The 14434-nt window shown below is 40.8% G+C and overlaps 1 protein-coding gene across 4 annotated transcripts in view; it reads left to right on the top strand.

Moving 5' to 3' along the window:
• MTUS2 (microtubule associated scaffold protein 2) overlaps positions 1-14434 on the top strand; it is a 337757-nt gene that overhangs the window by 71255 nt on the left and 252068 nt on the right. The window lies entirely within an intron of this gene.

Here is a 14434-nt window from a genome sequence, read left to right as displayed (position 1 = left end):
AAATATATGTGGATGATGAGGGTCTGATCTTACATTTATGTTGTTTTTGTTTTAAAAAAGACTTCTCTATGTGAAATTAATTTTATACAAGGAATTACATATATTAATTTTGTGCAGGCAACGCCATACAGATAAAATATGGGGAATTTTATAAAGAACTATAGTAATAAAGTTAAATTCCATCCCAGGGCGTATTTGACGCTGGTGCAGGGGCACGGAAGAGCACAGGGCTTCCCCTGGGGAGACTGTAGTTCAAGCCCCCACTCTGCAACTTTCTCACTCACTGTTTCACTTCTCCACATCTCATTCTCCATGGTACTATGAGACTGAGAGCATGTAACCAAGGCTCCCTGTGGGCTAAAGGACATAAAATGTAGTGTAAATAGGGGTACTTTTTATATAACTAAATCCTGAATAGAAAGCTGCACTCTATTGATGCCAAAACAGCCCCTGCACTGAGCCCCTAACCCCTGTGTGTGGGCAGTCACCCCAGGTTAGCAGTTGAGGCTTTTTGAAGGGAGAAGGGAATGAGCTGTGTCAAAGGACCGTGGGCTTTGGGCTGATGGGAGTGAGGGCAGGAACACTTCCACCAGGAATACATAGTTAATGAGGAGGCCGTCTAACTTTGTCCCCATGCTGTGGCTTCTGTCCCTAGCTATGGCTGCATTTCCTTCTCACTAACCACACTGACCTTTTGCTGATGACTAAACTGAGGATATGTTTCCTACTATTTCATGCAAGACTCTTCCCAGCCATATTCATAGCTACTTTGGGAAGATACAAGCTGCTTTTACTTCCTCCTCTATAATAAAGACAATATGTTTTTGCAATGTTGTCTAGAATCGATTTCATGTACTTTTACTCCTGTTAAGTCTAGCTGAGGGGAGATGGGCAGGTGAGTAAAGAATCATGCCCCAAAAGAGAACTGCTTGATTACCTTTGGCAGAAGCTGACATTTCCACCTATCTAAGCATCGGAAATAGAAAAAAGAAACTAAGTGATGTGACTTTATCTAAACACATTCACATCCCAACACATATCACTGTATCTTTCCTTCATTCCCTTTCAACTCTGTGAAAAGGATCTATCATATCAAGAAGGGATAAAAAGTGTGTTGGAGGACAGTGGCTCACTGTCCTCCAGCTTGACTGTCAGCTTCTCAACCGCTGGGTCTGCAGTGACCCCAATGCCTAGTTCTGTGCCTGCTCTATTCCAGGTGCTAAGTAAATGTTCAAAAATTGGCAGTAATTAAGAAACTACGGTAAAGATAAAAATTATAATAATCTCTAAAATATTTTCTTCTTTATTTTTATTTTTAAATTTAGCTTTTATTATAGTAATACATGCTTATAATACATAAAAATAATAAAGTCCACAAGTATTACACAAAACGACCGGTGCTCTACTGGCATTCCCCACCCCAGAAGAAACCGCTTCCAGTTCTTTCACCTTCTCAGCGATGGAAGTGTGCTGCTTTCTCTTGTTGATTTTAGATATTATTCTTTTCTTTTATGACAAAGGAGAATTTTAGCTCTCTTCTACCCCCTCCTCCCAGTTCTTTCACTCATCCTAATAGTAGAACGAGGGGGAAGAGATTCCTTTGTGTGGAAGGCCACAGGTAGTTCTCCACACACAACAGAGTCATAGGGGCAGTGACTGGTTGAATTTAGCCATATGTCAGGTATTTTTAAAACAACTCTGTAAGTTCATTAGATATTTGGCTAAATATTTTGTGATAATATGTGTGTGCTAATTTCTGTCTCCTTGTTTAGGAAACTCAAATGGGTAGAATCTAGGAGAATTCTACAGAAATTGAAGCATCCCATTTGAGAAGCTGAGGAAAATGCAGGTTTCCACATCTTTAATGAGAAGTTAATGTCAGGAAAATCTCCTTTTGTATTTTTGTCATCTAGCCCACCCTGTCCTTGTCCCACATTCTCATTTATATCTTTTTTCTACAGTTGCATTGTATATATTTTTGTAGGTTGCCATAACTCCTTTTAAAACAAGGTATTATAATATACATAGAGGAGACTCAGCTGTATGTTGATAAATGAGTGAATGAACAAGTAGCTTTCTCAGTCTTCCTTCCTTCCTTTCATGCTAAGGATACTGAGATCCTATGGGTACTCATTGTTCAGGATAAGAAGAACCATGAAGAGTGGAAGCATAAAATGTGTCATGAAAGGATGCAAACATTAGTATCTTTCTTTTCTTTATTCTTGATCACTGGATGGTTTGTTTTTTTAAAGCTGCCTATTTATATTAATATTCTCTTATTAATACTTGGAGTATTTTATTCAAGTTTACAATCAGTATTCATTGATTTAGCTTCTTTAATAAGGATCTCTTTAGGTTCTTTTCAATGTACTTAGGAATTATTTTTTGTTTATATCATTTAATTTCATATTTTCACTTTTCACGTATAGTTTACTCTGTAATACGGTGTATTCTTAATTTCTATTTTCATATTCATTGTTCATCTCACTTTGAGGTTTTATTGTCATTTGTTCACTTAACACATTAATATTTTTTATTTTAATATTGAGAACAAAAAAAATTGGTAAGTCCATTTTTCTAGACCATGAACTGAGACCCTCTGTGTTAAGCTGGGAGTTTCTCCAGAGAATAAAACCATAGTGTCCTGAGCCCAGCCGCAGTCCTCTGGTGGACCCTCCTGCTCCATTCCCCAGGCTTCCACCCTCATCCTCATGTATTGCCCCCTCCCTAGATGTGTCTGCGTAGCCAGGGAATTGACTCCATGACTCCAGGTGCCCTCATCACCATGCCATCACCAAAGAGTGATGATTATAGCATCCTGCAGAAATAACAAGTAGTTGCTCTCCCTTGTTGTTAGGGTCAACCTCTTAGCCTGGCATTCAAGGTCTTCCTCCATCTACTGTGAACCTGCTCAAAGCCATGTTATGCATTGGTTTGAGGAAGGGGCAGATACTCAGGAAGCATATTCAGGACCAGCATGTTGCTGGCTTTCTGTTTTGAGTGAGAGGTATTTAGGATGAAGAAAACTTGGTTCCTGCCATTAACACAGTTTGTCAAAGATGATTGAGAAGGAGACAGATATTCTATTTAATATAAATTACTATAATACAGTATAATACCCACATAAGTAGAGATATGAAAAAATAAAGCATATATAAGATCCAGTTGTCACTTTATACCCATTAGGATGGCAACTATTAGAAAACACACATAGAAAATAACAAGCGTACGTGAAAATGTGGAGAGATTGGAAATTGGTGCAGTCAATGTGGAAAACAGTATGGTTCTTCCTCAAAAAATTAAAAATAAAACTACTGTATGGTACAGCGATTCTGCTTCTGAGTATATACCCCAAATAATTGAAAGCATGGTCCTGAAGAGATATTCGTGCAACCGTGTTCATAGGAGCATTATTCACAGTAGTGAAAATGTGGAAACAACCCAAATGGATAAGCAAAATGTGGTATATACATATAATGGAGTCTTAAAAGGAGAGGAAATTCTACAATGTCCTATAACATGGATGAACCTTGAGAACATTACACTAAATGAAATAAGTCAGACAAAAAAGGACAAATACTGTGTGATTCCACATGAGGTACCTAGAGTAGCCAGTACCATGGAGACAGGAAGTAGGATGGTGGTTGCCAGGGGCTGGGGAGGAGCAATGGGAAGTTAGCGTTTAATGGGGACAGAGTTTCAGCTTTTCAAGATGAGAAGAGTTCTGTGGATGGTGGTGGTGATGGTTGCACAACAGAGTGAATGTACTTGATGCCACGGAACTGTAGACTAAAAAATAGTTAAGATGGTAAATTTTATGTTATGTGTATTTTGCTACAATAAAAAAATAAATTAAAAGGAACCTGATGAGAGCCAGTGATGTAGTAACTATTAAGGAAATAGAAAACTAGATCCAGTGGCCAGGATGTCATTTTGATGACTTGGGCCAGCTTGTAGGGCCAGTGGGGCATCAGTGTAAATCCAATACCAATAGTGGCACATCTTTTGCATAAATATCCTGTCTAAATGTGAGATCTGGGCACGTGATAGGCATCACAGTCAGCTTCTTGAACAGATTCATTGGCTTAAAAATGCAAAGCTGCTCCAGTAGTTTGCAATTCAACTCAAGAAACACTTGGGGTTGCCAAGCAATACATGACTGCTGTCAACAGGAGCAAGTCTAACATTAATTTTGTATCTCCTAAAGAGAGAGGAGAACTATTGAATCTAAATGTTTTCATTTCTATCTACTCTACTGAAAAACATAAAGACTTGGATGTCAAATGCTGTGCTATTTCTACAAGAACAGTGCTTCACGAGGAGGATCCCCCCTACGGTCCGTTTTCTTTGCCAGAGCACACTCAGTCTTCAGGAAACTAGAGGCAACGTGTAGATATCTGCTACCAGATTTACACTGTGAGGACCTTCTAAGATCACTCAGCAAAATAAAGGCATCAAATAGCAAACTTTTTTCTTTAATGATGGTGTTTGTTTTTTTTTTAATCCAGAAGCCTTTTTTTTTTGGTTCAGCTTAGGAAAAAAAGTTAGATTGCTTACTGCACTTCTGCACAGAGCAACAGAACAGACTTAAAAGGGAGAGAGCTTTTGTCTGAGGCATTCCCTTACTAATGTCTATGAGCCACAGAAATGTAGCCAGTAAGAAATATACAAAGTTGAAGTGATTCAGCTACCCACAGAAGGATACCCACAGAAGAAAGGGGATTCTTTTCCTTCTAAAGCAAGATCTGAATGTTCTACTCCAATGCGGCCTTCATTGTTATTTGACTGTATCTGGAGCAGACCAATGAAAGATATAGTTAAGCATGTGAATTATTTTGACATTCACTTTCTCCAAATGCCACGTTGGTGGGAAGTCCTACCACCTGGACTTCTTCACTTTAATCTGTCCTCTCCTGGGAGCCCACGTGGCTGGCCATCTGGAACCTGGTCTTCTTGGTCCCTTGCCTCTTCAATTCCATATGAACAGCTTCCACCTGAGGCTATACCAGGAAGGGATCAGCCTCTGAAATCTTTGTTGTGTAGGCTAATCTGTGGCCATACTTTCATCCTTTCTTCTTTCACCTCATTTTCCTCAGGGCCAACTCCAAACCCCTGCCACTCTCTGCAATTTCTGTTTAACTGCTATCTAACCCCTCTCTACACTCATCTTTAGCTCTTTCTTTCCTGTTTCTGTCCAAAGCTAAAATAATCTCTCCATCTGTGCCCTTGACTCTAGCTCCTTCCACAGCCCGCAGACCTTTTCTATAGTTAGAAGGCTGGGTTAGGATTTTGGCTGTGTGCTTAGGAACTGTGTGCCCTTAGGAAGTTAGTTGGCCTCTCTGTATGCCAACTTCTCATCAGCAAAATGTGGTTACGGGTACCTACACCACAGGGTAATGGTAAGGGTTGAAGGAGGCAATGCATGTAAAGCACCTTGGACATGCCTGGCACGTGCTCATTAAGGTCAGGGTTCAGTGCCATGATCCCAGCATCAGCATCTTCACTTCTCTGCTTCTGATGTTGGCCATGGGCTCCTCCCCTGGGGTACCTGGGATTCTATTCGTGTATGCACTTCCTTCCTATCCACACTGCTCACAACCCTGGGCCCCGGTCCTCCCTCAGCTCCCTGGCCTTTCCCTCTGTGATGGGTAGTTTTTTGAGTCAACGTGGCTAGGCTATAGACACAGTTATTCACTTGGACACTAATCCAGGTGTTACTGCAGAAGCATTTTGTAGATGTGGTTAATGTCTGCGATCAGTTGACTTTAAGTAAAGGAGGCTATCCTGTGTACTCTGCGTGGGCCTCAGTTATTTCAAAGGCCTTAGAGCAAAACCAAGGCTTCCCTGAGAAAGAAGAAATTCTGCCCCAAGTTGACGACATAAGCTCATACCTGAGAGTTTCCATTTTGCAGGCTTGCACTGCGGGTTTTGGATTTGCCAGCCTCTATAGTTGCGTGCACATGTGTGCATGTGTGTGTGCACGCGTGTGTGTGACTACATATATATTACTATACCCATGAATATAAATCTGTGTATATTCTACTGATTCTGCTTCTCTGGAGAAGCCTGACTGATGCAGGATCTCCTGGCACACGCTCCTTGTGCCCTGCTTGCTTTCTGAATGTCCTCTGTTCTGACAGTTATGCTCAGGTGTGAGCCGCCCTTTCCACCTCTGATGCTGTGCCTGTCCCACAATTCAGTTTATATCGAATGAATGATACTGGAGAAAGTCAGTCAAAATGTATAACACCACATCCTGGAGCATAATAAAGGTGGTTCTCTAAAGCAGAATAACTCTACTGGTGGGTGGGCTACTCCTCATCACCCCTATAGATGGAGCCCTCACAGACGGTGTCTGTTTTCCCCCTGTCTCCTTGCTAGGCCATTAAGGGCTGCTGCTATTACCATCATCTTCCAGTTTGCCCACTGGCTTCAGAGATAGAATCAGCCACAACTTGAGTTCATGATTAATCCTTTTTACTTCTGTACGACCCATTCTGGGCCTTAGCTCTTTAATTTTCCTACATGTGCATCATTTGGATGAGAACAATTTATAAACAGCTGTTCAGAGCTGAGTGATTTTTTCTCCCTACTTCATCCTTCATTAGAATTTTTCTCTTTTTATATAACAGGATTCTTTGAAAGTTCTGGCAACAGATTTGTTTTGAAACCCAGGCTGAAGCCAGCAATGCTCAGGAAAATGCTGGTATAGGCTTGTGATGTGCATTTACTCTAAAGTCCACATTTTTCTTTAATGTCATCTTGGGAGATTTTTCTTTTCAGAATGGAAGTGCATTGCACTGATAATTGTTTCTACTCTTTCCTAAGTTGACTGATCTGGTCTAGTACAAATCTAAGCCCTGTTTTTCTTTCTGATACTTACTGCTGAGGGGGCCACCAGTACTCAGAAATCATCTCCAGACACTGCTAGGGCTGATAAAGATCCTATTTCTGAACTGGCATTGTGGATCCACAAGGCAATTCGGACTGGTTGGATCTCTTCCCACATGACATAATGTATTTTGTCAAAGTTGGAACACGTTGAAACTATGAACTCAGGCAGTTCCTTGAATTGTTTGGATTTAGAGACACTTGAAGGAACTAAAAATAGCTTCTCAGGGAGAGAAATGTATTGGGAATTTTTCCTTTTGGAAGGAACTCTATCTTGTGATTCTTGGGAAACAGTGTCTCTGCTTCTAGTCCCAGGGGAGCCACAGTGTCATCAGACAATGGAGATCATTGTCCTGTGTTCCCTGAGGATCCTTTCCCGTCTTTGTGGCTCCCTGACCCTAGATGAGAAGGGTTCAGTGCCAAAAAGGAGTGCAGGGATGAACTGCAGGGGACCATTTGGGCTTTAGAGAGGGGTATCAATCCAGGACTGAGTGAGCAAGAGGTGAGGTTGTTGCTATGAGGATAAGAGCAAAGAAAGGCTCAGGATGGGGAGGTGGCCTTGGTTTGAACTTATTTCATTGACTAGGACATTAAATAAGGTTATCCCCACTAGAATGTGAGCTTTGTGCACTAGTCACCCCATGCAAGTTGACAAGGGATAGATATTGTGACTTCCATCTTTTTAGTTACCAATTGTTAGTAGAATAACTTACTCAAAAACCATACAAAGTCCACAAGAGAGCCAGTATATTAAGCTGAGTTTCCCCATCCTAGCAGCAGCTTAGGCTGGCTTTGGTCTCAGAAATAATGTGGACTTAGAGCTAGACAGTGTCGGTGTGAATACCAACCACATCACTCAAGAGCTGTGGAATCACCTGTGTGTAAAATGGGAATAATTAATAATAATAACAGTTGCATCCTTCCTGCTACATAGTGTAGTTTTAAAGATGGACACTACAAGGAAAGGAAATATAGGCCAATATTCCTGATGAACATAGATGCTAAAATCCTGAACAAAATACCAGCAAACTGAATTCAGGAGCACATTGAAAGGATCATACATTATAATCAAGTGGGATTCATCTCAGGAATCAAGGGCAATTTAACATATTCAAATAAATACGTGTGATACATCACATTAACAGAATGAAAGATAGAAATTATGTGTTCATTTTAATAGATGCAGGAAAAACATTTAACAAAATTCAACATCCTCTCATGATTAAAAACTCTCAACAAATTAAGTAGAGGAGGAATGTACCTCGAAATAATAAAGGCCATATATGACAAGCCCACAGTTAACATGGTACTTAGTGGTGAAAACTTAAAACTTTAAGATCAGACACAAGGCAAGGATTCCCACTCTTGCCATTTCTATTTAACATAGTACTGAAAGTCCTAGACATAGTAACTAGGGAAAAAATCACAAATAAAAGGCATCTAAGTCAGAAATGAAGAAGTAAAATAATCTATGTTTTCAGATGACATGATCTTATACAGTATATAGTAAACCATAGACACCACCAGAAAATTGTTAGAGCTAACTAAATGAATTCAGTTAAGTTGCAGGATACAAAATCAACATATAAAATTAGTTGCTTTTTCATATACCCTAACAATGAACTCTCTGAAAGAGAAATTAAGAGAAAAGTTCCAGGAGAAACGGCAAGATGGAGGTGTAAGTAAATGCAGCACTCACCTCATCCCACAACCACATCAGAATTACAACTAAACTTCGGAACAATCGTCATTCAGAACCACCTGAAATCTAGCTGAATGAAAGCCCCACAACTAGAGAATTAAAGAAGAAGCCACTTTGAGACTGGTAGGAGGGGCAGAGACATGGATGGGCTGGTTGGATACCCATGTGTGGCAGTTTATTATCAAGAGGGATATCTTGGCTGTGAGGTCTCTCCCGTGAGGAGCAAGTGGTCCCAGCCCCACACCAGACCCCATAGCCCAGGGTTCCAGTGCCAGGAAGAGAAGTCCCCATAAGTGCTGTCTGTGAAAACCAGCAGGGGTTGTGGCTGAGTGACAGGGAGGCTGCTGGAGTCCCAGGCAGTTCCTCTTAGAGGATCAGTGCACGGACTTACTCAGACTCACTCCCTCTGAGCTCCAGCACTGGGGCATCAGCTTGAAAGGAACCAGGAACATATGAGGAGGAACTAAATTGCCTGGCATCAGGGCAAGAGCTGAGGGGCAGCTTTCTCTCAGATAAGGGTGCTGGCAGAGGTTATTGTTCCTTTGCTGAGACCTCCCCCCAGAGATCCCACAGGCAGGCACCATATCTGAGTCTCCATCGACCTGGCTCACACTATGTTCCCCTCCCTTATGATTCCCAGACACCCCGCTCCACCCAATTTGCAGGCCCAGTCAAGCTGTTTACAGTGGCTTTACTATATGAATGCTTTTACCATATGAATTGCCTGTCCTGGCTCAGGCTTCAAACAAGCAGCAGCTGGCCTCAGTGTGCACCATAACTTAAGATAAATGGCCCCAGGCTTGGCACTAGCAGCAGCCTGCCTTGGTTCACAGCTTGGTTTCTCCTGGGTACCTTCAAGCCCAACATAAGTAGCAGCCATCTGCAGACTGCTCCATAGCTCAGGCTGGGTGGCCCCAGGCAGGGGGCAGGAAGTAGCTGACTTTGTACCTCCCAAGAGGCCCCAGAGCAAGTGCACCTGGTGGTCAACTTCAGACCACCCCATATTACAACCTTAACACATCCATAAGTGGCACCCTCAAGGGGGGGCGGGGACTCAGCCTGCTCCATAGGGGCATCTCCTGCACAGCATCTCTTCTGCTGTAGTCACAGCTGGTCCTCACAGCTGACTGGGTGAGATGTCAATCCCTCCCAGTGACACCAACAGCAATTAAGGCTCAACTACAATAGGACAGTGCACATAGCCCACACATGGGCACACCTAGAGTGCCCAGCTCAGGTGACTTGGAAAGCTGAGCCACTGGGCCCTACAGTACACCTACTACACAGAGCCACTCTACCAATTCAAGAAGACATAGCAGCTCTACCTAATACATAGAAACAAATACAGAGAAGCAGTCAAAATGCAGAGACAAAGAAACATGTTGCAAATGAAATGACAAAAGAAATCTCCAGAAAAAGAACTAAATGAAATGGAAGCAAGCAAACTACCAGATACAGAGTTCAAAACAATGGTTATAAGGATGCTCAAGCAACTTAGTGAGAACTTTAAGAAACTTAGTGAGAACATCAACAACATAAAAAAGGACCAACAGAAATGAAGGCTACACTAACTGAAATGAATAATAATTTACAGGGAATCAACAGTAGAGTAGAGGGCACCGAAAATAAAACCAGTAATTTTGGAATATGAGGAAGCAAAAAACACCCAATCAGAACAACAAAAAGAAAAAGAACCCCAAAATACGAAGATAGTGTAAGGAGCCTCTGGGACAACTTCAACTGTACCAATGTTCACATCATGGGGGTACCAGAAGGATAAGAGGGGGAGCAAGGAATTGAAAACCTATTTGAAAAAATAATGACAGGAAACTTCCCCAACTTGGTGAAAAAAATAGACTTACAAGTCCAGGAAGCACAGAGAGTCCCAAACAAGAGGAACCCAAAGAAGCCCACACCAAGACACGCCATAATTAAAATGTGAAAGGTTAAAGACAAAGAGAGAATCTTAAAAGCAGCAAGAGAAAAGCAGTTAGTTACCTACAAGAAAGCTCCCATAAGACTGTCAGCTGACTCTCAACAAAAACTTTGCAGGCCAGAAGGGAGTGGCAAGAAATATTCAAAGTGATGAAATGCAAGGACCTACAACCAAGATTACTCTACCCAGCAAAGCTATCATTTAGAACTGAAGGTCAGATAACGAGCATCACAGACAACAAAGAGTTAAAGGAGTTCATCACCAAACCAGTGTTACATGAAATGTTGAGGGGTTGTCTTTAAGAGGAGGAGAAGGAGGGGAAGAAGAGGAGAAGGAAAAGGAAGAGAAGAAGGAGAAAAAAGAGGAGGAGGAGGGGGGGAAGAAGAAGAAGAAGAAGGAGAAGGAGAAGGAGAAAGAGAAGGAGAAGGAGAAGGAGAAGGAGAAGGAGAAGGAGAAGGAGAAGGAGAAGGAGAAGGAGAAGGAGAAGGAGAAGGAGAAGGAGAAGGAGAAGGAGAAGGAGAAGGAGAGGAAGAAGAGGAAGGGGAGGAAGGGGAGGAAGGGGAGGAAGGGGAGGAAGGGGAGGAAGGGGAGGAAAGGGAGGAGGAGGAGGAGGAGGAGGAGGAAGAAGAAGAAGAAGAAGAAGAAGAAGAAGAAGAAGAAGAGGAGGAGGAGGAGGAGGAAGAAATATGCACAATAAAATGGCAATAAATACATAGCTATCAACAATTGAATCTAAACATCAAAATAAACAAATAAGGAATCTAATGAACAAAATAAACTGATGAATAAAATAGAACCAGTGGCATGGAAACATGGAACAGGCTGACAAATCTCATAGGGAAGGGGGAGAGTGGTTGGGAAGAGATTAACCAAAGAACTTATATGCATATATGCATTGCCCATGGACAGACAATAATGTAGTGAAGGCCTGGGGCAGGGCAGGACCCAGGTGGAGGGGGGAAATGAGGGAAAAGGGGGAGAGATATCTATTATACTTTCAACAATAAAGATTTTTAAAAATCACACAAATTTAAAAAAAAAAAAGAAAGAAAGCAGTTTCATTTACAATACCATCAAAAACAATAAAATAGTTAGGAATAAATTTAAGGAGGTGAAAGACCTGTACACTAAAAGCTGTAAGACATTGATAAATGAAATTGAAGAAGACACAAATTAATGTAAAGAGATTTTATGTTCATTAATTGGATGAATTAATATTGTAAAAATGTCCATAAACCCAAAGTGATCTACAAATTCAGTGCAACGCCTATCAAAATTCACTGGCATTTTTCTCAGAAATAGAAGAACCTTTTGTAAAATTTGTATGGTATGACAAAAGACCCTGAATAGCCAAAGCAATCCTGAGAAAGAACAAAGCTGTAGGCATCATGCTTTCTGATTTCAAGCTATATTACAAAGCTCTGGCAATCAAAGCATTATAGTACTAGCACAAAAACAGACACTTGTGCATATAATTGGCAGTTAATTTATGGCAAAAAAGCCAAGAATATATACAATGGGGAAAGGATGGCCTCTTTAATAGGCAGTGTTGGGAAAACTGTACAGCCACATTCAAAACATGAAACTATACCCTTATTTTAAACTGTGCACTAAATTGACTCAAAATGGATTAAAGACTTGAGCATAAGACTTGAAACTATAAAGCTCCTAGAAGAAAGGAGTAAGGGGTAAGCTCCTCGACATCAGTGTTGGCAATGATTTTTTGGACTTGAAACCAAAAACAAAGGCAACAACAGCAAAAATAAACAAGTGGAACTACATCAAACTAAAAGTCTTCTTCAAAGCAAAGGAAACCATCAACAAAATAAAAAGGCAACCTACTGAATGGGAGAAAATATTTGCAAATCATACCTCTGAAAAGGGGTTAATATCGATAATATACAAAGAACTCATACAACTCAGCAAAAAAAAAAAAAATTAAAAATGGGGAAACATCTGAGACATTTTTTAATAGAAGATATACAGATGGCCAACAGGTACATGAAAAGGTGGTCAACATAACTACTCATCGGGTAAAGGGACATCTAAACCACTGTGAGCTATCACCTCTCATCTGGTAGGGTGGCTACCATCAAAAAGATAAGAAATAACAAGTGCTGGTGAAGATGTGGAGAAAAGGAAACCCTCGTGCACTGTTGGTGGGAATGTAAATTGGTCCAGCCACTATGGAAAACAGTATGGAGGTTCCTCAAGAAATTAAAAACAGAATTAGCATATGATCCAGCAATTCCACTTCTGGGTGTATAAGCAAAGGAAATGGAAACAAGATATCGACGAGATATTGGTATGCTCCTGCTCATTTCAGCATTATTTACAATAACCAGGATATGGAAACAAACTAAGTATCCATCAACATATCAATGGATAAGGAAGATACGGTATATATATATACAATGGAATATTATTCAGCCACAACAAATAAGGAAATCCTGCCATTCATGACAATATGGATGGACCTAGAGGGCATTACGCTAAGTGAAATAAGCTAAATAGAGAAAGACAAATACTATACGATATTACTTATATATATTTGGTTACCAAGGGCTGAGGGGAAGAGAAAATGGGGAAGTGTAGGTCAAATGGTACAAACTTTCAGTTATAAGACTAAGTTCTGAGGATCTAATGTATGGTAACCATATTTATTAATGTAGTGTTATATACTTGAAAATTGCTGTGGCCCTAGTCAGTTTTGCTCGGTGGTTAGAGCGTCAGCCTTCGTGCTGGGTTTGATTCCAGCCAAGGGCATGTACCTCGGTTGTGGGCTCAATCCCCGGCACCAGTCAGGGTCCGTGTGGGAGGCAACCAACTGATGTGTCTTTCTCACATCAATGTTCCTCTCTCTCTTTCTCTCCCTTCCACTATCTTAAAAGCAATGGAAAACATGCCCTTGCATGAGGATTAAAAAAAAAAGTAAGTTGCTGTGGATTCTAAGCATTGTTAGCATATGCACAAAAAAGAGTAACTGTGTGAGATGAGGGGTGTTTAAATTATATTAATCTTAGTAATTATTCTAAAATGTATGTGTACATTACATTATCATGTTGTATATTTTAAATATATACAATTATATTTGTCAATTATTTCTCAATAAGGTTGGGGGGAAAGATGAATGTTTTTAACAAATGTCTTTATTATTTATTTGCTACATGCCACATACCTTGTAAAGGACTATAGATCCCAACCTAAAAGACCCCACCCTACTTTCTAAGAGCTGCAGTCTGATGGGGAGATCAACATTGAAACAAACATTTATAAGATTCTGTAATAGAGCTGTGTACAGAGAAAGTGATCCTATTACAAAAGCCTGTAGTTTCCTTGGAACATCAGAGAATGTAGTGGAAGAAGAGGAGACAAATGTGAAGGAACAGCAGTTTATCAGGTGCGACAGACAGAACAGCTGTGTGGATTCAGAGGGTGTGGGGGCAATGCATGGATGCCCTGGAGACCGTGAAAGAACGTTCAGCACGAGTGACTGATTTGTGAGTTGAAGAAGACCATGTGAGGGGCAGTATGGAGAGTGGTTGGGAGGTGGATCTAGAGGGGAAGAGACCTGCTAGGGGTAGTCACAGGTGATAGGGGCTCGTAGTCGCGCAAGTGGCAGGATGGAGAGGAGGGGCTGAGTATATGCGGTCTTTAGGATTATCTCACTTTCTAAATTGTAGAGTGCCACAAAATATATGGCTAGAAACAAATATAATTGCAGGGAAATTAAATCTCAATACTGTTGTTTTTTTTAAGCTATCTTATGATATGTGAATTATGCCTCAATAAAAAAGAAAAACAGGACTGTCTGGGTTAGCAAAGTTCCCTACATCAGAAGTCACTGTCTCTGGATGGTGGCACTTGGGACAATTTTAGGTTTTTTTCTTCTTCTTCCCATTATT

Source organism: Miniopterus natalensis, chromosome 2 (genome assembly GCF_054644295.1).
Source record: "Miniopterus natalensis isolate mMinNat1 chromosome 2, mMinNat1.hap1, whole genome shotgun sequence".
Lineage (NCBI taxonomy): Eukaryota > Metazoa > Chordata > Mammalia > Chiroptera > Miniopteridae > Miniopterus > Miniopterus natalensis.
Note: the sequence above shows the minus strand (reverse complement) of the source record. Positions and strands in the feature narration are given on the sequence as shown.